General features: G+C 37.9%; 1 pseudogene; it reads right to left on the bottom strand.

Annotated features, from left to right (window-relative positions):
- Window positions 1–264: 264 nt before the first annotated feature.
- LOC103073182 (ferritin light chain pseudogene) lies at window positions 265–977 on the bottom strand (annotated as a pseudogene).
- Between the last annotated feature and the right edge of the window lie 7,654 nt (window positions 978–8,631).

Below are 8,631 nucleotides of genomic sequence, written 5' to 3'. Positions count from 1 at the left end.
TAGAAGGTAGCAAACAGGTGGAAAACTAACATTAGAGTTTAGCCATTTCTGCAGTGTCCATGGGCCCAGGATTTTGTTGTGAGGCAGTTTTCTTTTTTTTTTTTCTTTTTTGTTGCAAAAAGCTTTATTATTTCCATTTGGTCCAAGGCTTGGGAGAGGGCTCCAGGGTGGTTAAAAAACTGCCTAGTGGCTGCAGAGTGGGGCTTCAGGCAGAAGCTCTGATGCCAGAGGGGCTCCTCAAAGGCCACTGGGCTCTGCAGGTGCCTACTCATGTTTGATGGTGAGCCTTTCAAAGAGATACTTGCCCAGCCCAGCCTGGGGACCAGCCAGCCTGCAGAAGTGGGTCAGCTGGTCACCCATCTTCTTGATGAGTTTCACCTCCTAATCTAGGAAGTGACTCTTCAGGAAGTCACAGAGGTGGGGGTCTGCGAGGGTAGGACCCAGGGCGTGCAGATCCAAAAGGGCCTGGTTCAAGTTCTTCTCCATGAGAATGGTGGCTTCCATAGTGTCCTGGGTTTTACCCCATCATCTTGAGATGGCTTCTGCACATCCTGGAAGAGGGCATGGCCGTTGTGCTGGTTTTGCATTTTCAAGAGATGCTCGGTGCCCTCGTACCTCTCCTTGGCCAATTCTCGGAAAAAGTGACCTACGCCCTCCAGAGCCACAATGTTGAGGTTGAAACAGAAGCCTAGAGAGAGGTAGATGTAGGAGGCCCAAAGATGCACATTGACCAGGAGGCTGACGGCGGCCTCCACCTTGGTGGAGTAATTCTGACGAATCTGGGAGCTTATGGTTGATTGGTAATAAGGAGTTAAGCTCAAAAAATGGTGTTGGCTGGTCCAGGTGACTGAGGATAGCTGAGTGGCTGATTCTGAAGGTTGTGACTGGAAAAAAGGTTGGAGGGAGGTTGGAGGCTGGAGAAAGGGGCGTCCCTGTGTCTGTTCTGTCCACACACTGTTGAAGCAAGAGAGATCCATGGGACCACTGAGTACATTGCTGAGGCAGTTTTCTTGAGCCAAATTCTTTGTCTCCTTGTATTCAAAGAGAATTGAGCACTTATTTCCTATCTAGATTTATTATTTGTACCATTGCTATAGGCCAAAATTTAAGTTCTGACTCTAGTTAGAGAATATTGTTTTGCAATAGTTATTTGCTTTCAGCTTATATATATTAAATAAAGATTTTGCTTTTTGTAAAATTCACATTATAAAGAACTCTTCTTTGTCTAAGAGGCTGTCTTTCTTGACACAATATTATTAACCAGACATAAATAAAGCTTTTTATCACTAACCCAGATTCACAGTGTTATAAATAGTTGTAGGTTCTATCCTTATTTACTTTCACTTACTTCTCTTGTTATAACTTCTTTGTGCAAAGACTACCACACAACAATGGAGACTTATAATATTTCCAGTGAGATAGTGCCAGGGGAAAAATTACAGGTGATCTCAGGCACAAAAACCTCTTCATTTTTACGGAAGCAAAATCTGTGATAGATAATAGGAAATAGAGGGTGCATTTGTGGTCAGAAGTTTAGCTATTTCCCATCCTTGACATGAATTTTGCATTCAATTGATGGAACATTCAGATCCAGACTTCTGATATTAGGTTGATGATGAATGTGTGTGGTATTTTGCTTCAGAAACAGGTGATAATTTATGAAATGAAAAACTTATGATAAAAAAGCTGCAAAACATTTTAAGGACTAATTCTTCTTGTCATCAAGCAAATGACCTGCTGTCCTGACCATGGTAAATGAAGTCTCCAATAGAATAAATCTGTTGCATTTGATCCCTTTAGTCCAGTGATCCAGAAATTTGGGAGGGAGTCAGGGAGCTATTTGAAAATCTGATGAAGGATAAACACCTTCAACCCGGAAAAATACAGAAACACACCACACTTTATGTATAATTTAGGGGATTCTCGATCTGCCAAGGTCAATGACTCCAATATAATTAAGAATTCCTACTTTTGTGCAAATAGGCTTGGAGAATCTGCCTTTCAAATAAGCACAAGACCTTTCTAAGACTCAATGGGTCATTATTTGAAATCTCTAGTGGAGTATGAAAAGTAGAACATTCTGCAGCATGAGCCACTGATTCAGTGCTTTTCAAACCTTCATATGCATAAAATTCATCTAGAGATGATTATCAACAAGGGCAGATTCCTGGGCTGCAACTCCAGAGATTTTCATTAAGTCATTCTGAAGTGGGAATCAGGAATCTGCATTTTAAGTACTTAATCTTAGTGATTCTGATGTACATTGCATGTGGGCTACAATCTGAGAAACGCTTTGAAGCCTTCACTTGGAAGTCCTTCAAACCCCTGGCTACCAAGACAACCACCTCTCTGCATACACGCTTGGAGCTCCTGTGTGTCCTGCTTTCCACAAAGAGCTTGCTTGGGCTCAGCAGCTTTCCTATTTTTCACTCTCCCACAGTGAACAAGGTACAATATCCCAGTGAGCAGAGTGTTTTTGCAAAGCTAACATGTTTGGCTGACCTAATGTAGCCTGCCATTGTCATTAACTGCAGAGGAAATCATTCTTATTCACCCTGATAAGTTTCTTATATAATAACTATTAATAGTTGTTTGAAAGCAATAGAGGGCATCAATTAATGGGAGGTTTGATAAAACCTCTGGAAGGAAATGGAAAGATGAATCTAGTCTTACATTACTGTTTCTTTCCTCCGTACGTGTTTCTTTGGGGAAAAAAAACGAGAAAAGGGAAAAAAATCAGTATTTAAAATTGGATTGTGGTGAGAAAATGTCCATAGCTAAAATAATAGTTTTCATTTTACCTTCAGATACAAATTAGGATTTCTATCTTCCAACAAAAGTTTCTTTCTAAGAATTAGATCTAAATTGATATTATGTGTCCAAGAGAGTGTGCACATGACCTAAGGCCTGTCTTTGAATAATAATTCATTAATATATTCATAATTATTACATTACTAAAATGATAATAATTTTGATATTATCGAATATATTTTAATAGAAAATAATAATACAGTAGTATATAGTATTAAGATATTAAACATTAATATAATTATAAATGTAGTGATACTATTATTTACATATTAATAATGATGAGTATATTATTAACTCTCTTCCCACTTGTTTCATTTATTATCTATAAATGAAGAGGCACAGCAAAATAAAAACTAAGCATATAAAGCAGATACTTCACAAGTGTCTACAGTAGAAGCTACAGGGCTCTCTTACTTGGCATAGAGCGTCACAATTCCAGGTTCTTCCTTAGGAACTAACTTACCCAAAGAATTTTCATATAATAAATCCTTTATCAAACACCTAATGCTCCCTTTATTGTTTAAATGTGCAGGCTGTCAGAGTCAGCTGTGGACTGAGCAGAAACTTGGTTTGTAAATATAATTATGTTTCATATGTCCAAAATAATTAAACCTTATTAATAATCCAGGGGAAAAGAAAAAAGTTCTGCCTTTTGAAAAAAATAATTTTTGCTAAGCATAAATGACGTAAAACCTCCAGAAGGTGAAAAGATCTTTAATAGAAATATTCAAACACATTTAAGAGGCAGAGTTTGGTAAATCAATCTGGAAAAAGCTAATGAAGATGGTCATTTAAGGAACATACAATCTCAAAAGTGCACTGTCCATGGCTGTTCTCACATTCCAACAGCAGAGTTGAGTAGTCCCAACAGGGGCTAAATGAACCTCAAAACCTAAATAGTCACTATCAAGCCTTTTACAAAAAATATTTGCTGACTCCTCTTCTAAAATTGTATTTTCAATTTGGGGAAGTATTATAAGTAAAACAAAAACTCAGAGTTAAGTTGCTTTAAGCCTATCCTTTTTAAAAGTTTAGTCAATAACACACATCCACCTAGAATTTTATTCCTGAAAATTTTCAAGTAACATATCCCTACCTACATTTTTTTCCCTAAGTATATACATTGGTTAATACTTGCACTGATGTTTTGGTGGAGTGTTAATTTCTTCCAGGGAGACTGAATAGGGGATCATAGGGCCTTTAAATTTGCGTTTCATGCGCATGAAAAGACCTTGATCACTGGATACCTAAGAACCTTATTCCATCTCATGGGCAGCAGCTATTTAAATTTGATGTGTCTGCCTTTGAAACAAATTTGATTTTTAGGTGTTTCAACATTCAATGACTCAAATAATGCAATCCCAGTAAGTAAACAGAGCCAAAGGGAGATTTGTTTTAGTGGAGAAGGGGGAAGGATTCTAATCAAGCGGTGGTATTTGCAAAGGATTAGTGAGAGAAATGAACAAATCTCATGCAAGAGACAGCAAACAGCCTGCCTGGCAGGATCAACACCCTACTCCAGGGCTTCTTGTTAGTGGGGACACATTATTTTGTTCCTTCCATTTTGGGAGGAGTGCGACGTCCACTTCCCACCCCAGCAGAGAACATACTGAGAGAATATTCCTGGACCTCCCCTCCTTAGTGGTTCTCCCCACTGGAGGTGGAGTGATTGATCTGATGACTGAGATTAGGAAAAGGGGCTCTGTGTAATCTAACTTCCCCTTCTTGCCTCTCATTGGTTCTGTTTCCAAGCTACCTGTCTATAGGCTGAATGTATTCTCTCTACTCCAGCCCCACATGTGTTAGCACAGGTCAGCTTCCTATGAAGTAGAGAGGGGCATGGACATCAAAAGTCACTATTGGCCTCTGCTTTACGTTACAGTCACCAATTTTTTTGTGAGCAATAAAGCTTGTATTTTGATGCTTTTCTGAATCTGATATCTATTACTCAAGTGATTTAGAATTCAAAGAGGAGGGTGATTAATTGGCCTCTCAAAACCTCAACAGTTCTTAGTAGAGCTATAAGTTATAGTGGGATGATGATGGCCCATCTTATGCAGATTTGTAGAGATTTATCTAGGCCTGGACTGTTTGTGAGGCTGAGTCAAGGAAAGGACTGGCCCTGATTGTCTCAGAGTGGAAGAATCTGCCCCCATATTCCAACCTTCACAGTAAAACCCAGATTTCAAATGGCCTTCTGAGTCTGGAATGATGATCTACAACAAATAAGACATCACTGAACAAGAATTAATGCTCTGTATCAGGAACAAAAATTAAACCACCACCAAAAATAACAATAAAAAATACTAATTCAGAGATAGAATGGGGGAAACCTGACAAGAGAAAAGTTTATATGAACATGAAGATACAATCTCAGTACAAGATAAGAATATTATATGAATATTGCCAAGGGTGAATGAACCTTAGGCAGCCTTAATAATATAGAATGTCTGGATTGATGGAAGTAATTATCGTACTGTACATTATGCTGGTCAGACCTTATTTTCCCTGTTTTTAATAAGAACCCTGCATACCTTGAGTGTTCTTAATAGAGATGATCAAGATGAGGGATTAGATAATACGTCATTGGGGAATAGTTGAAATAATTTTCCCAGGACAAGAAAAGACTTAAAGAAAGATTTCTTTTCGAATATTTGAAGGGGAAAAGATTAAAATGTTCTCTTTTTTTCTAGACTCAATGATATGAGAAGCATATTTCAAATCAGAGCATTTTATAAAATTAAAACAGTCCACAAGTGAAACAGCTGATTTTTTTTTTTTTTTTTTTTTTCTGTACGCGGGCCTCTCACTGTTGTGGTCTCTCCCGTTGCGGAGCACAGGCTCCGGACGCGCAGGCTCAGCGGCCATGGCTCACGGGCCCAGCCGCTCCGCAGCATGTGGGATCTTCCCAGACCGGGGCACGAACCCCTGTCCCCTGTATCAGCAGGCGGACTCTCAACCACTGCGCCACGAGGGAAGCCCAAACAGTTGATTTTTGAAGTAATAAGATCCTGACCCCTTGGTGGGTGTAAGCAGAGGTTGAACAAACCTTTTAAAGGAGATACTGCTGAAATAACTCCTTCTTAGAAGACTAATGAGCAGGGTAATCACTCCAGAGCCAACACTGATTCTTTAATTGAAGACTCCTATGTGCTAATACTGACTGTACCACTCTACGTGGTGACCTTATCAGTCAGCTTCTCTAAGCTTCAGTTCTTGCCTTTCTAGAATGGTAAGCAATATTATCTGCCCATGCCTTCCAAGATTATGAAAATGAAATGATAAAATTGATATTAAAGTGCTTTGAAAAGCACCTATATAGAGGCAGTCTGTTATTACAGCTAGAGTGGAGACTAAAATAGTAAATTATAAAGTGAAAAATGCTAAGTGTAAGGTAGGATAGAATTTTTTAAACTTTAATGTGAAAACAAAAGTCCTGTGGAATGGTTTTAAATGCAGATTCTGTGTCAGCAGTTCAAGAGTAGGACCTGAGGGTATGCATTTCTAACAAGTGCCAAGGTGATGATGCTGGTCTGTGGACTAGGCTTTGCTTGACAAAAAGATAGAAGATTAGGGTCATGTCCTTGCATGCACGTCTAAGTAGCTCTTCGCCCACTCGATCTTTTAGGGATTCCATCCTGGCAAAGTTCTCAATGAAGCAAACAAAATTTATGACTCTGGAATAGGCTGTCAGTGAGAAAGTTGCCAACACACCAACCAACTGTATTTATTCATTTTCAGAATGACTCTATTATGACTACTGTATCTTAATTAGCTGTTTGCTATGATAACATATATGTGAACAACAGTTCATGACATTGCAGTGTCAAAGCTGTTTGCACAATGAATCAGATGACTCAGAAGAAAAGTGAGTTTTAAAATGCAACTCAAACATATAGGTGTAGTTATGGTAATTTGCATTCAGGCAGTAAAAATAGATTCTGGCTAGTTTAACTGAAAAGAGAATTTGTTAGATATATATGGGGAGAGGGTTCTAAGTGAGGTTGAAGATAGACTGGCAGCTGCAGGGTTTAAAAGCATGAAATAGTAGTCATTGTTACAATGAATAAACAGCAGCTATTTCTTCTGTCCTTCTGTCATTACAGTCAAGAGTCAAAATCACAGCTTGGGTCAAGTGCTTACTTCCTAGCACATAGGAGCAGAGATGGGAGGATCTGGTGGAAGGAGCCTCTAGTGTCCAACCAAGAGGAGAAAGTGGAAAGGAAAGGGACCACTGATGCTGAGAAGCTGAACATCAAAACAAGCATAACTCTCTGAAGCATATATATATGTGTATATATATATATACATATATATATATACACACACACACACATACACAATGTATGTCAATTAATCTTATATCCTGTAAAAATATTTTTAAAATTCAATACTAAAAATTATTTTTTCATATTTGTTTATAATGTTCCTCTTTCATGAAATGCTTATTTTTTTTTATTTACCTATTAAAACTCAGTAGTTTTTCTATCAATTCCCAGTAGGTCTTTATACAATAAATCATTAAAGCTTTGAATGTAAAAAGAAAAGCAGTAATCATATGTAAATTCTCTATTTAAAGGTAGCGCTTGTTACTAATTGTTTTGTGTTTCTAGAGGGGAAGAAGGAACCGGAGGGGCTGTTGGAAACCATTGCCTTAGAAGTTACCACTGCAACCTAAATATAATGGGGGTTCATACTGCAAGATGTGTCATTCATCAAAATAGCAGTCTAACAGAAAAATATTGTTAAAAGATATTTAAATCTCTATTTGGTGTCTCAAGAAAACCAAAGCTGAGATGGAGTGGGGTTTGGGTAGTTATAATACATTCTAAATATTTAGCAAACATCTTAAAATTTCTCTCCACATCAAGCATTCTCAGTTTCCAACCAAGAATTCTCTCCGAAGTATATAGATACAGCTATTGTGTGTTTTTCTCTAAGCTTTCACACTTATTGTATTGCAAAAAAAATTTTCCCTTTGACTATACACACAGTCCCACATCACTAGACTTGACCTCATGGGGTGTGCAGGCTTTGTCTCCAGCTCAACTTTCTCTTGAACACTTTTCTGCATAAAAAAGGTTAATCTAGACCGGACCAACGGGTTAGAAAGCAGGAACTTAGCAGGAAAAGTTCTGTGTATTCATTTTCAAAAATATTGGCCGTTGCATTCGTGAGATTATTTTGAAAGCTGAGAAAGTCGGCAGCACATTCTATTGGGCAGATGTTGATTTAAATTAGAGTTCAACTGCCTATGGCTTTGAATGACTGATTCTCCAGAATTTAGGCATATCCACTACAGGCCAGATGAAACTGCCTATTTTTAAAGGAGAATACTGCTGAGAATGGGTCTCTATTTATAGATTTCTTTCATATTAATAGTGTTATTAGTGAGGATGTGTATCTTTATTGGTTGGGGTAACTTCAGTCTTTGGAAAAGTTTTAATTTTGAAAATTCTGGACAAAAAAGAAGATCCTATGAGCCATGCACCTAAATTTCAGTGATGCTTTTGCATCCCTAGGGCACAGTGACCACAACATTGTTCTTTTCAGAGATGCCTTTTTTTCTCTTTAGCTGAGGAAGGAGGGTCATGGATGTTCCCAACCAATCAAAATTCTGTCAGCTTCAAACTTCACTGAATTGTTTAAGACAAAAGAGACACATATCTTTACAGCCTCCCTGAAGGAACTTTTAAACGCAGGCAAAATAAATTCTATTTAATGCTAATACATAGGTAACTATTATTTTTAGTTAGAAGAAAACATTTTTTAAATAAATGAAATAAAAAATATATGTAGTTTACACATTTTGCTCTAGTT

The sequence above is a fragment of the Lipotes vexillifer genome, unplaced genomic scaffold (genome assembly GCF_000442215.2).
Source record: "Lipotes vexillifer unplaced genomic scaffold, Lipotes_vexillifer_v1.1 scaffold153, whole genome shotgun sequence".
Taxonomy (NCBI): domain Eukaryota; kingdom Metazoa; phylum Chordata; class Mammalia; order Artiodactyla; family Lipotidae; genus Lipotes; species Lipotes vexillifer.
This window is presented reverse-complemented; position numbering and strand designations above follow the sequence as displayed.